We start from the raw sequence: 14,857 nt of genomic DNA on the forward strand, positions 1-14,857 counted from the left end.
AGCACCCTGTGGGGGACTGGACTTGGCCACCCCAAGATATGTCTCTTTGGCATGAGGATTATTTTGGGCTGGTTACTTTTAAAAACTGCAGACAAGAAAGAAACTCGGAAAAGTGGAATTTCTTTACCCTTTGTTAAGAGACGTTTACATTTGTAAATAAATCTCCATCTGTAAATGTGTCTCCCTCACTGCACCAGGAAGAAGGGGGGATGACCTTATCTCTAGAAACTCTTAATCAAGTCTTTGCAAGCAAGGACTTAAATCTGCATAATAACCTTATTCTTGTTTACTGTGCTTTTCTGTAATCTCCCATAACTGACTCCCCCTACACCCAACATCCTTTTTTGTCTTTAGCTGTGGGTGGTATTTAAGGTGAAAGCCGCTGCCATTTTGGCAAGTTGCTCAGTTTGCCTGAGCCTCTCTCCAGTATACCTGTTATAAATCTTTGTTTAATTTTCTCCTGTTACTCTGTCTCATGTAAATTTAATTTCTAGTCTGGCCAGAAGGACCCAGAGCAGGTAGAGGAAATGTCTTCTTCCCCTACAACACCCTAAAATAACATGGTGCCCAACCTTGACAACTGCATTGGCACTGTGCCTTTCCCCATTGTATCGCTTAGGAATGCTTTTCCCATGCATGTAATGGATCACTCAACAAATACCAGTTCAAGGAATGGGGTTTAATTTTTTAAAAGAATGATCAGATATTGGATCTTCATTACAGGTAGACAGATACGAGAGTTTGAAGACCACAGACGGTTTCTACTGACACTGCAGTGGTGGTGGCCTCATTACCACTGGGAAATGCCCTCACTTGACACCACTCTAGCAGACATGGGGAGGGGCACCTCAATACTGCCAAAGAGTTAACTTCCAGGCTCTATACTTGGTCTCCATTTACACCATATATTTGAGGTGACGTATTCATTGCCAGAAGGAAGAAATGAAAGTCCTGGCTCTCTGCTTGACCTTCTCTGACATCATTCATTCCTATAGTAGGGTTAGGACACTTCCTTACAGCTTTATGTGGGTGGAAGTCTAGGCTCCCCCTTTCACCTTTGCTTCTGTGATTGGGGATGTGGCAGCAGTTTTTGTGTGTGTGTGTGTGGTGTTTGGCTGGAATAGAGAGAATATTATCTAAACCTTTCCTGCCTTGCTAGTCTGCCCCTTTCCTGGTCCTCTATCTTGAGGAAGCTGCGTTTTTAGGGGTGCTTTTCTTTGCCTGCACCTGTTGGAATGTCTGTGTTTCTGGTTTCTTCAGCTTCAAGTCTGGAATATATATCATAAAAGAAAATGTAGGGATGTCACTACTGTGTTATTCCTTGAGTTTCAGAGTCCCTAGCATGTCTACCTTCTTCTTTCCACTTTTCAGTGTCTTCTTAAGTTTACTTTCTGTATTATGTCTAGGGTCTTTAGTGGTTGAATAAGGAAAAGTAAAGTTGCTTGATCTTCATGGAAGCAAAATTCTCTATTTCTGAGCTTTTTTATAAGTTGTGTGAATGTCAAATGGTGAGCAATAATTTTCACACATTTTTGTCCATTCCACTGATTTCCACTACTCATCTTAATGAAGTAATGCTCACGGAATACTCATTGAGTCCAGTATTTCAGTAACTTAGCAATAGGAGTCAGACACAGAATTGACAGTTTGAATTCCAATCTGAATTGTTCTACTTCTGAGTTGTTTGATTTTGAATATCATTTTTTGCATCCTATTTACTAAACTGCTTTGCTACCCATATAAATTCTCAAGATAAATATTAGTAGCTCGCTTTAGATGTAAGAAAACTGAGACAAAATTAAGACAACTTAATGTATATGATCACATCATTCTGCGGTGAATTTTCTCCAGTCACATACACCACCGGAGGACTGAAATGTTAGCAACTCATATAAGGTATGCTCTGCTTGGTCAAGGAAGCCATGTAGTTGCCATGACTCCCAACATTATACTTACACCAAAATATTCATAAATATTGGTATCATAACTTATATGAAGTAAAACATAAGCATAAACCACTATAAGTACATATTGTTAAAAAGTCAAGTGATTTATTTAGGCCATTAACAGTATACACTGGGAAATTAATTACTGATGTCCCCATCATTAAAGCATCACTATAAGCACCAAGTGAGAAGATCAATGTAAAGAGCCTGGCCCAGAGTAGGTGTTCAACAAAAGTGTGCCTCACATCCAAATGAATGACCATCAACTTAATCACACAGAGAGTAGACAGCAGTTTATTGTTTGTTTTATAATATTTATATATAAATCACTTCTTCTTTCTTTGAGTGTTACTGAATATCTCTTGCTTTATAGAATAGATTTTTAATCACCCAGACGTGTATGAAACTTTTTCCTTTTGGATTCCTTTATACATATTTTACCCTTTTGTCAAACTATAGTTTACAGAATCAATGGTCCCTGGAAAAACTCATAGAATGCCCTTGTCTCTGTAATCTGATTTGATGAGGCATTCTTTTTTTAAAAAATTCAATCAAATCAGTAAAGTATTTACAAAGTGTGAAAGTATTGCTTAAATGACCATATTTACTTAACTTAAATGGCAGGGATATCAACATATTAAAGAGCAGGGACATCAAGATATTTAGTAAGATGGTTCAGGAACCTACAGTAATGACATTTAAAAATACCAAGCAGTCTGGCTTCTGTGACCATGGGAGACATTGCGTGGCAACATCTAATTTTGAAGCTCGTGACGTAAAAGCTTGTTTCTTGCCCATATCTATTAAAAGTAGCTGGAATTTTTCCTTTGGGACAGCCTTCCCCAGGTTCATGGTGGGAGAGCAGCCCTAGAAGGTCACTAACTCTGACATTTTCTACCTTCAGAACTTCATTACTTCTGGAAAGAGAGAGAGTCCAATATCTTGTATACCTTGATGGAGGCTTCTTGCATTTTCTGAGATCTGAAATAATTTTAGAAAATTAAATATTAATTCAGAATATGACTATATGTATATATACACACACACTCAGAAAACGCTCTGTGGCACTTCGTCACATTCCTTACCCTATAATAGACAGTATAGACAATTTAATGCTTCCTAAAAGTACAATTTCCATTGGATGGTTGGATACCTATACTTTATATTCAAAGCTGTTCACATTTGTTTCAGAATTAACTGTCTTTCTCTTCTCTGTTAAAGTGTCATTTTAGAAATGATGAGAAACAAATGATGATTATTTTGGCTCATCTATAATTTATACCACTTATTTATTTTAATGAAAACGTTTCAATTGTTACAGTGGTGAGAAGGTAGGAGTCCATTACTCCTGGGTCAAATTCTCTTGTTGACAATAACTAACTTTATTTCATTGGACAAGTTATTTAACTTCCTGGATCCAGAATATAATTGTGTTTGCTTTTTAAGATTGCTTAGAGTATTGAAGGAGATAATTCCAATAAAGTATTTAGGGTTCTTTGACTATAAATTAAACACAACAAATTAGATACATAGTTGCATAGCTAGATAGGACTGTGAAGTACATTTAGTGTGTGATATCTTTTGGTTCACAGTGATCAATATTAAACTTTGAAAACTTTGTAATTGAATTGTTTCTATTTTGGAGCATTTCTGTCATGGTTATATAGTATTTATTTTTAATAATTTGTTTACTTTAGTAATCAAATGGACATCTCAAGTTTTCGTTTACAAGCTAGCCTTGTTAAAAGTGAGACAAACAAAATAAATACCTATATATTTTTTTGATATCCCCCATGCTTTTCAGAGATTATCAGCAGATTTGACAATATTGAGAGCACTTTCAACAAATATTGTCTGAATATTTCAAAACTACATTTTTACAGATCTGTCTTATACTTGCTCTTTCTTCTGCTACTCTAAGAGAATTAATTGAAAATTTTCTCTTTTTTTTTTTTTTAAAGATTTTATTTTTTCCTTTTTCTCCCCAAAGCCACCCGGTACATAGTTGTATATTCTTCGCTGTGGGTCCTTCTAGTTGTGGTATGTGGGACGCTGCCTCAGCGTGGTCTGATGAGCAGTGCCATGTCCGCGCCCAGGATTCGAACCAACGAAACACTGGGCCACCTGCAGCGGAGAGCGCGAACTTAACCACTAGGCCACGGGGCCAGCCCCTGAAAATTTTCTCTTAATAAAAAGATCGCTTATAAATACGAAACATTGTAAAGTATAATTTTACATAAAATTATGGAAACAGCATATTTAAGAATAGAGAGTAAATTAAATATTCAAATATAAAACTATATAACTTTAGTAGAAAAATTTGATGGCAATGTTGTAAATTGAATTACATAATAAGATACAGATTTTACTTACATGAACTTTAGGATTCAAAAGACTGATAGGATTCTATCATATTTGAAATTTTCAGTTATCTGCAGAATGAATGCTAAAATAAAAAATAAAAGAAATAGGAAGACACTAAAAGAAATTAATTTACCAAAAATGAAAAATGTTTAGTATATCAGTTTATTTAGAATACTCATATCCATCTCCATGGTTTTTTACCCTTTTCTTAGAAATGAAATCAGTTAAGATTTTTTTCTGAAGTTCAGAATGACCAATATATTAATAGCAGATAACTGAAGATCCTTTTTAATGTAGTGAAGTTTACTTCGTGAAAGAGAGTTGATCTTAAGCGTTCTGATCTCAAAAAGGGAAAAAAAAGATAACTATATGATGATTGAGATATTAATTAGCTTGATTTTGGTACTCTTTTCACAATACATACACATATCAAAGCATCATGTTGTACACCTTAAAGATATATAATTTTTATTTATCACTTGTAACCTAAAGAAAACTGGAAATTTTTTTTTAATTGCAGTAACATTGGATTATAACATTATATAGCTTTTGGATGAACATCATAAAATATTTCGAATTCTGTGCGGATTACACCATGTTTACCACCCAAAAACTAATTATAGTCCATCCCCTCACATGTGAGCCTAATCACCCCTTTTGCCCTCCCCCCTTCCCCTTGGTGACCACCAATACAATCTCCAATGCTATGTGTTTGTTTATCGTTTTTATCTTCTACTTATGAGTGAGATCATACGGTATTTGATTTTCTCCCTCTGACTTATGTCCCTCAGCATAATACCCTCAAGGTCCATCCATGTTGTCACAAATGGCCGGATTTCATCATTTCTTATGGCTAAGTAGTATTCTATCGTGTATGAATACCACATCTTCTGTATCCATTCATCCCTGGCTGGGCACCTAGGTTGCTTTCAAGTCTTGGCTATTGTGTATAATGCTGCAATGAGCATAGGGGTGCAAGTATCTTTATGCCTTTACATTTCCAATTGATTGGAAAATATTTAAATCAAAAAATAAAATAAAACATACATTGAACACAATAAAAAAATACAAAATTACATTCCCTAATCATATAAATTTGTTTACCACATTAGTATAATTTTCCCCAGATTCCATCATTTCTATTACTATTCACAAACCAGAAGTTAAGTTAAATAATATTAACAGCATTTTCCAATATTATCCATATAGAAAGGGCTTTAAAAAATCATAATACATCATCTTCCTGGTAACTTACTTTTCTTACATGAGAATTCACCATGAACATCTTTCTTAGCCAACAAACATTAAATATTGTTTTTAATATCAACATAAATGTCATTTTAAAAATACAGTTGAGCATAGAACAGTCACTTTGTATTTGGCCATCCTTTGGTTGATGAACATTTGATTGTTTGCAGCTTTTTAGTTCTTTTGCCACTATAGAAAATGCTGGAATGAATAGCCTTGTGATTATAACAAGATATACTATTGCTTTTTATGTCTGAAATATATATATAAGATTTATTCCACATGCTAATGATGTGCTGTTGGTTCAACATTTTAAAAATATCTATAATAATGAAATAAAAAAGAAAACGTTGAGAAAAATTTCTATGCTTTGTGATTTTTTACCAAGTGATATTTCCTGTTTTTTTTTCAAAGAAAGGATACTAACATTTGCTGACACATCATTTTCATTGTATGATGATAAAATTGCAAAATGCTGATACTAGGTGAGTAGCATCACTTATTTGATATCATAAATACAAAAAGAAGAGTTCTAAAACATTACCTTCTTTTCAACAGAAAGCTTATGGTATTCCCAACTTTACTGGATAGGGCCATTTTCCCTTATTGCCACAAAATACATTTTTTCATCATCATTGTATTGATGAATAGTTTAGAAATAATGCTGCCAACCTATGTGAAAATCCTTTAGTATTTGTACACTCTCAAATTCTTCCCAGAGCAAGAAACTTTAGTTTTCTTTTGATTACTTATTTTGACTCCATATCTAATTAATGGCTTGATATATCAAAAGCTTTTAGTTAGGAAATTGTAATATATTTGTATTAATTCTTAAATGGAAATGCTTGCAAAGCACTAATGACTCAATTGCATAAACTCAACCTCTGATTATTTACACAAATCCTCAGTGTGGATTTCCTACATGGACTCTGCAATGATTTCCTCAATTCATATCCCATGACTTCCTTGTGAAGATAGCAAAATATATTCTTTCTTGAAGGGATTTTCTCAAAGACTTAAAATTTTCCACATGGAACAGGAGGCCTTCTGGCTTTAAGGTGATGGAGAGAGATTGCTTAAAAAAGAATTCTCTCTTTTAATACCTTATCCTAAATTCCCAAGTTGCTCATCCCTTAATTTAACACCACAGTGTTGAGACCAAATTACAATTTTTAACAAGACTCAATGCTAAGTTCGAATCAATTTTTTTTCTTTTTCCATTTGAAACATACCTTTTTTTTTAAAGTTAAAGTTTATTTTGTTTGAAGATGTTTCTGAGAATTTTGCAGCCTCCTTACAGATAAGTAGAAAACAGTCATTTGCAAAACCAGGGTTAAGAGAGCTGCCTTTGAGACCTCCCAAAAGGATGGAATGTTGTTTGTCATGCAGCTGGCGGGTGTATGACAATTTGTGATTCAGTGGAGAGGGTGGTTGAGTATGCTAATTTTAGCACCTGCTTTTCTTCATAGATGAATTGTCTCTTCTTCCTGCCTATTATCCCTGCCAAATGACTAATCCACAAGGTGCTTTGGAACATTTAGGTTGGTGTGTTATTAAAAAAAGAAAAAGATGACAAAAATGTTGATTGCCTTAATGTACATATGTGCTCAGCAGCATTTCTCAGTAGATGCACTTTTCCTGAGCTTATTTAAGTAGATCAAGCTGCTTCTAGCTGATACCTTTGCTGAAGTCTCAGGGTCATAACTTGATTGTCTTTTCTTTATATAGGGTAATAAATCCAGAGGCCTAAAGGAACATTCTGCCAGTCTGGATCTGGACAGCTCTGTGTCCAGCACTTTAAGTAACACCAGCAAAGTAAGCACAGTTTTCTTTATATGACACCTTGAAGAAACCAGCAAATGGGTCTTGTTCGGTTCCTATTGTGGGGACCTGAAATTGGCCACCCCAAGATATGTCTCTTTGGCATCAGGATTATTTGAGGTTGATTGCTTTTGATAAACTGGGACAGGGAAGGAGGCTCTGAGAAATGGAACTTGCCCTTCCTTAGGACACATTTACATTTGTAAGGTAAACCTCTATCTGTAAAAGGTGCCTCCCTCTCTGTACCAGGAAGAAGAAAGGAGATGACCTTCTCTCTAAAAACTCTTAATCAATACCAAAGGCAAGGACTTAAATCTGCATTTTATTGTGGTAGTCTGGTAACCTCCTGTAACTGACTTCCCTCCCCCTCCCAACTTTGGCATTTCTTTAAGGATTAAGCATCTTTCTTTAGGCTGGGAACCCATTGCGGCGCTCATCTGTGACCCCCCCCAACCCGAGGCAACACACCTGCCACCCTGCGGCGCTCACTGAGACAGCAGACCTATCTGCCGTTTCCATCAAGCGCTGTGCTGACAGAGCAGCCTCGTGACTATTGTAAAAGGGACATTTCAATCACATGTGAAACACCCCGTTTGGGGCCTATATAACCACTCTGTGCACCCCACTTCTTCAGTGCCCTTTCTTCCTTTGGGAAGAAAGGCCCCGGGCCATGGTTCCTCATAAAGCTTTGTTTAATTTTCTCTTGCTATTCTGTCTCATGTGAATTTAATTCATTCTCCAGCCAGTCGAACCCCCATTTGGGGAGAGGAAATGTCCTCCTCCCCTACACTATCTATAGGGCTGATCAAAAAGAACAAAAGAAACCTTGTATCTCCAATCATGAAAAGTTTGGTGCTTCCAGACTTCTTGGTGCAGATGGAGGGCTGGTCTGCAGTTCTACTGTAACATAAAAGTTTTACATAACAAAGCAGATGGCCACTCCATAGGCAAAGAAACAAGACCACAATTTTAGACCACTAAGATCTAATTTATTGCAAGCAACCAATGGAATTTTTTTCACAAGTTGATTTTCCAACATTAAAAATAATTAAAATTGGGAAAATCTTAAAAGTGGGTTTGTGAGGGGCCAGCCCCGTGACCCAGCAGTTAATTTTGTGGGCTCCGCTGCAGCAGCCAAGAGTTTCGCTGGTTGAGATCCTGGGCGCGAACATGGCACTGCTCCTCAGGCCATGTTGAGGTGGCATCTCACATTCCACAACAAGAAGGACCCACAACTACAAAAATATATACCTATGGGCTGGGCGGATTTGGGGAGAAAAAGCAAAAAAAAGAAAAAGAAAAGAAAAGAAAAGTAGATTGGCAACAGTTGTTAGCTCAGTTGCCAATCTTTAAAAAAGGAAAGTGGGTTTGTGAGTTCTGAGAGGCACTCAACTTCCTGAAACTTACTTTATCCAGGAATCAAATTTTAATATTCAAATAATTTAGTAACAGACACCAAATGTGATTGTTCTTAGAGTAGACAGGTCTGGACCTAATCACATGAAATACAATTTTGGGGGCTCAGGGCAGACCACCCTAAAATATCTCACAATGTCATATTGATTATTTTGAATTAAAATTACTTGAGAAGCAGTCAGTGAAAAAAAAGAGGCATTTTGACCCTCTTCTCTCTCTTCTTCCTGAAAACAGGAAGTAATTCCCCCATGTGAAAGATAATTTCTCTACATTTTTTATCACCAAAGTGGGAAAGTGAGAGCTGAGAAGCCTAAATAAACAAACATTATTTCTTTTCTAATTTGTTGCCTCAAACCCAAACTCTGCTTAAATTCCTTAATAGTTAAACACTCAAGCCTACGTTTCTTCGTCCTCTCAAATCCTCACAAGTTTATTGTTACTTTGTGTAAAAAATATATATATTAGCTGCCTGCTTTGTTTACTCTCTGAGCATCATTTTTTATGCTCTCCCATGTACACATATTAAATTGTTTTCATTTTTTCCCATAGATGTAGTCTTGTGTCAATTTTGTTATTAGTCAAGCCATAAGAACTCAAGAGTGGTAGAGGGGGAAATTTCCCTTTCTAACACAAACAAGGTCTCCCATGTATGGCTTTACATCTGCTTCTGTACAGTAAAGAAAGGATCCAGAATAGCTAAAGCATCTTGAAAAAGAAGAAAGTTATAGAATTTATAATACTGTTTTCAAGACTAACCATAAATCTATAGTAATCAAGACAGAGTAATATGCTATAAAGATAGTAAATAGATCAATGGAAAAGAATGAAGAGACTAAAACGTGTGCATATATATGTTCAACTGATTATCAGCTAAGAGGCCAAAGTAATTCAATGGGATCCAACACCTATATAAATATTCTCTACAAATCAATAATGAAAAGGTGAACAACTTAATAAAAATGGAGGAAAAGAACTGAAATACATTTGTGTGACAGGAAATTTATAGACATGTTCAAATATAACAAAAGAGTTTCATTTTTAAATATTCTGTTTGGCTCTTCTCTAGTAGTTATATCCTATCTTTTTCACCTAAAATGCAATCATAAGGAAAAAAATAAAATAGTGTTTTCATTGCCTGAAAACAGTTTTTTAGATAACACATCCTCCTTTTAACATTCACTTTACCCCATTCCTTGAAATAATGACTATGTGAAATGCTGACCCTTTATTAACATATTTGATTGAAAAAATATATACTACTCATGAATTTATATTCCGAATCCTCACCAAATATGATTGAAATTATTTTATTCCAATTAATATAATTTATATGACTTTTTAATGAAAGACCCAGAGTACCAGCATAGAATATGCTTTCATGTTAGCTCATACACTTAGTGGATTCTCTAAAGATTTTCCTATCTCCCTACTATAATATCAGTCTCCCTTATTGTGCGCAATAAATATATTGTATTGTGATATCACTACACATTCAATGGACCATGCTTGTGAGAGTTCCTTATATCATTTGAGAACACATTTAATTGTTTTTATAATAGTCATTGTTCTATTTTCTGATAGTTTTTGAACAGTAATGTACTCTAAAATCTGTTGTACAATTTTGAATAGATAGAGGTGACCAGGCTATATCTCAGACTTAGCAAATGGGAATCACTAGATACAGGTCAATAAATCTACATTTTAACAAGCTCCATGAGTGCTTCTGACATTTAGCCTTAGGAATGAGTCTTGACAAATAGTCAAAGAACTCAACTAGAAAAGGTATATGAAAAATCATATTAACATTCTGTGAATCTGTTTACTTTATTTATAAATGGATTACAGTTTTGAAGAGCTTCAAGTAGAGGCACTAAATCCTCAGTCATAATAGTTATGATATAAGAAAAGAAATGTAACCTACAAGACAAAACTAGACTCATAGACATGGAAAAATTGTTAATTAAGATATCCTCAGATTACCCCCCCAAAATCTGTTTCAAACTGTTTCCTACTAATTCTCTTGCTAGTAAAGTTATCCAAAGGGTTGTCTTCTAAATTATTCATCTTAGAGAGAAGGAATATGAGGCATGTCAGAGGATGTTTTTTTCTCAATTACACTAACATCGTGATAAAGCCTTTAGTTGAACTTTGCGTTGTCTCTTGTTTCGTTTAATATTTTATAAAATTATTAATAATTTCAGAATGGGCAGCTAGAGAATATGCTTTAGTAAACGAGGAAGCTACCACAGTTCTTTGGAATATTTTTGTTTCCCTGAAATTAGATATGAGAACTCATATATCCACTAAAAAATAGTAAAGAATGAAACTATGTAGCATCTTTTAGTATACAGGCTCTTGCTAATCACTGTTAAAACACTGATATATTGATGGAGTCTAATGTTGCAAGATGGAAATCCTTAATTTATTACTTTCCCTTTGTTTGTCTGAGCAGCCAAGCTGTGTTTACTGGGCATGGTCCTTACTACATGTTTATTTACCAATGCTATGACCTATAAATCTTGTTAGTGATGAGACATGAGAGCAAGGAAATGGATGTTGCAGGATGAACTAAGCCATGCAGTACATTTGGATGCTTGCAGTGGTTGTTACATCTCTGAATAGAAATCTATGAATTTACACTGCACAAAACCATCAGATGAAATATATGCAGGACTCACTGTATAAAGTTCCTGAACTCGCATATAAAATGTATTTTTAGTTTTCCATGGCCCTCTATAAAATGTCCTCTATCAGTTATGCTTTATTTAAAATTTTAACCTGATATGGTATTTTTATATAAAGAAACAGAAAAAGAATTGGGAAATCAAAGGGACTCAATATTTCTAATTCATCAGTAAGGGTTTCCTCTTAATTACATTTAGTGTCGAATGGCTTGTCCAGGGACAATACCCGTGCTCCTAAAGACTGTTTTGCTTGTTGTTTAAAAAGTATTGTACTGTACATACACAATGAACATGCATTGCAATACCAAACCACAAGTCATGGCATTTTATAACAAACAAAAGCAGAGATGGGACATTTAGCCAAGTGTACCAGATGTGTTTCTCAGTTGGAAAAAAAAGGAGAGACATTGTATATTCATAGAATAATTAATTAATATTGAAAAAATATAGTTCAAACATATTTAACTTCCTGTTTTGATCGCCATTTACACAATGTAGCCAGGTTGTGATTTCCAAGCTTTTGCTATATTTTCTCTTTCTGTCAGTGTCCTGTTCATACACCATAAAAAAGAAATCTAAGATTCCATCCCCCCTTCATTATATTGCAACACAGTGTTATAGTTAAAAATTTATTTAATTTGAAACTAAAGACAAATTTTAAATTCATCATCAGTATAAAAACACAAGTCCACCCTTCTTTCTCCACACACTAAATTGATGATGTATTTCTTATTCATCATCTGGTTCAGAGTGACTAGGATGTAAGCTAATGCCCAGAGATTTTACCATACATACAGTACATACAGTGTTGGGGAGTAGGTACTTTAAGGAATTGAATGCACCTTTCACAGAAAGCTATTTGTAAGAATTTTAAAAATGTAATTCCTACCTGCCTTTAAAAGCCAAATGCAAAAACTGACACTAAGAATCTACAACAAAAGTATTTTTAAAAAATAAACTAATGATAATATTTGAAGAGTTAGGAGAACCTTAGACCAATAATATGCTAAAGGCAGAGCTACAGATATGTTCTTCAAAAACAGGGAATCAAATCAATATTTTCATCCTACCTTAGGATCTAAACTGAGCACAAACTGTAATTTTTCTCATAATCTTACTTACGTCATGCTTTGAGGTAAGTCCTTTGGGACAGAGACACTGACAAAACCATGCAATCAGCTGCTAATCAGACTCATTATGAGGATAAATAAGAGCACCCTATACCTGGGCAAGAGTATATTTCAAAATGGACTTTGACTCATTGATGTCTGTTAACATCGCTATAGTACCTCAAGATAAGAATTTTAAAATGTAAGTAGAGTATAACACAATGAACTAGAATTAAAAAGTTTGGAGTACATTTTGTAAAATAAAGTGTTTTAAAGGTCTTTCGGAGTATTGAGGTGATGATAAATAAAGGTCAGAGTTCAGCCATCAATAAGCTTACTTACAGTCTAAAGAGAGGAAGATAGCAATCAAGCAGGTTCAGAATGATGAGTTACAGTAATCTGATGGAGTTAAGTACTGGATACAAAGGGAACACATGAGAGGAGATCCTGTAACTAGAAGAATTTGAGAAAGGGAATGTTATGAGAAAATTTCTCTTGGTAAGCATTATCAAAACCAATATGGAAAAATTTAAAGCAAAGAAAGTTTCAAGCATATTGATTGAAACAAACAGAAAATAACAATGCATATTCAATAAAGTAAACAATAGTTGTAAGTACAAAAGAGCTATTAGTAAATTCTGAAGAAAATTTGAAGAAACACAGACTATTATTTTATTTGTATATTTATTCTCGGTGTACTTTCCAGACTCTATAAAGTAATTTGTATGATTTACCTAATAAATCTTTGTTTTCATTTTTCAAGTATAAATGTGAGACAGAGACAAAGAAAAGGAAAAGGAGTAGACGGGAAACATGACATTTGACATTAATAAGAAGAACCTAGTTCTACAATTTTTACACTTTCCTAAAATAAATTTAGTTTTAATATTCAATAATTGAATTATTAAAAACAATGAAAATGAATAAGAATAAATAGCAAGATATCCAACTTAAAGAAGTAAAACAAAAATTAATACACACAATAAAATTCAAATCTATGATTTTTTAATAAAAGGTAAAATATTGAAAGAGACATACAAACTGACTTTTATTTCCAAATCTCTTGGAAAGAAAATATCAATTTTATTATAAATGACAACATATTATAAAATTATATGAGGATGGGGCTGGCCCCGTGGCCGAGTGGCTAAGTTCGCGCGCTCCGCTGCAGGCGGCCCAGTGTTTCGTTGGTTCGAATCCTGGGCACGGACATGGCACTACTCATCAGACCACGCTGAGGCAGCATCTCACATGCCACAACTAGAAGGACCCACAACGAAGAATATACAACTATGTACCGGGGGGCTTTGGGGAGAAAAAGGAAAAAAATAAAATCTTTAAAAAAAAAAAAATTATACGAGGATCATTCTCTTTGATCATGTAACTTCATGTTCCAGAGATAAAATGTGAGATATTTTAGCAAGCAAAATCAGGAAATAATTTAAGTTTCTAACCACAGAATAAATAAGATATTCTATATTGAGAACATAATGATGAAGTGTGGACTCTTGACTCAGAAACACATGGATTTGAAATCCAACTAATTGCACTCATCAGCCATCTGATTTTGTTTTGGATGTTTCTGTTTCAATCTCCTATTCTTCATCTGTAAAGCCAACAAATAATATGGCTTTTACATAGAGCTTTAGTGAGATTAAATGAGGTAAATAAACACCTGATTCTACCTTCCATACTCATCTATTTTCAGTATTTGCGTTATTAACATAACTATGAAGATCGTTTTGCAACCTATAGTGACCGTTATGTGATAAATTATTAAAGTAAAATAGAAAATACACCCCAAAACTATATTTCTGCTACCTTTGGGGCAATGTGGAGTTATGTCTGTACAGGTACAATGACAGATCTGTCAAAGTGATGCCACTGCAGAAGCTCTGTTTTCTTTTAAGTTATTAATGTTAACATCTTTTCAGTAAAAGCAATAGCTTAAACATTTTAACAAGTCAAATTACAGTTTTAATTAGCTTAATGCACAAGACATTTGAACAGAAACCAAGGCAATGTGGACTGTTCCATAGTTCCCATCTTTGTATTTTCAGTGGATTTCAGAGTAGAGAAATATGCCTTTTCCACATATACCTCTTTCTGTTCTCCCTCCTATTCCCAGAATCTCAGTATGCTAATGATCTCTATGTTAGCAAAAAAAATTTCTTTACAAGATATTAAAGTGTAAAAACACCACTTATAGGAATGGCAACTTGAACTTAACACTTTTCTCTACTTCCTTATGCAGATGCCTTGAAGAGAT

This window comes from Equus przewalskii, chromosome 11 (genome assembly GCF_037783145.1).
Source record: "Equus przewalskii isolate Varuska chromosome 11, EquPr2, whole genome shotgun sequence".
NCBI classification, from domain to species: domain Eukaryota; kingdom Metazoa; phylum Chordata; class Mammalia; order Perissodactyla; family Equidae; genus Equus; species Equus przewalskii.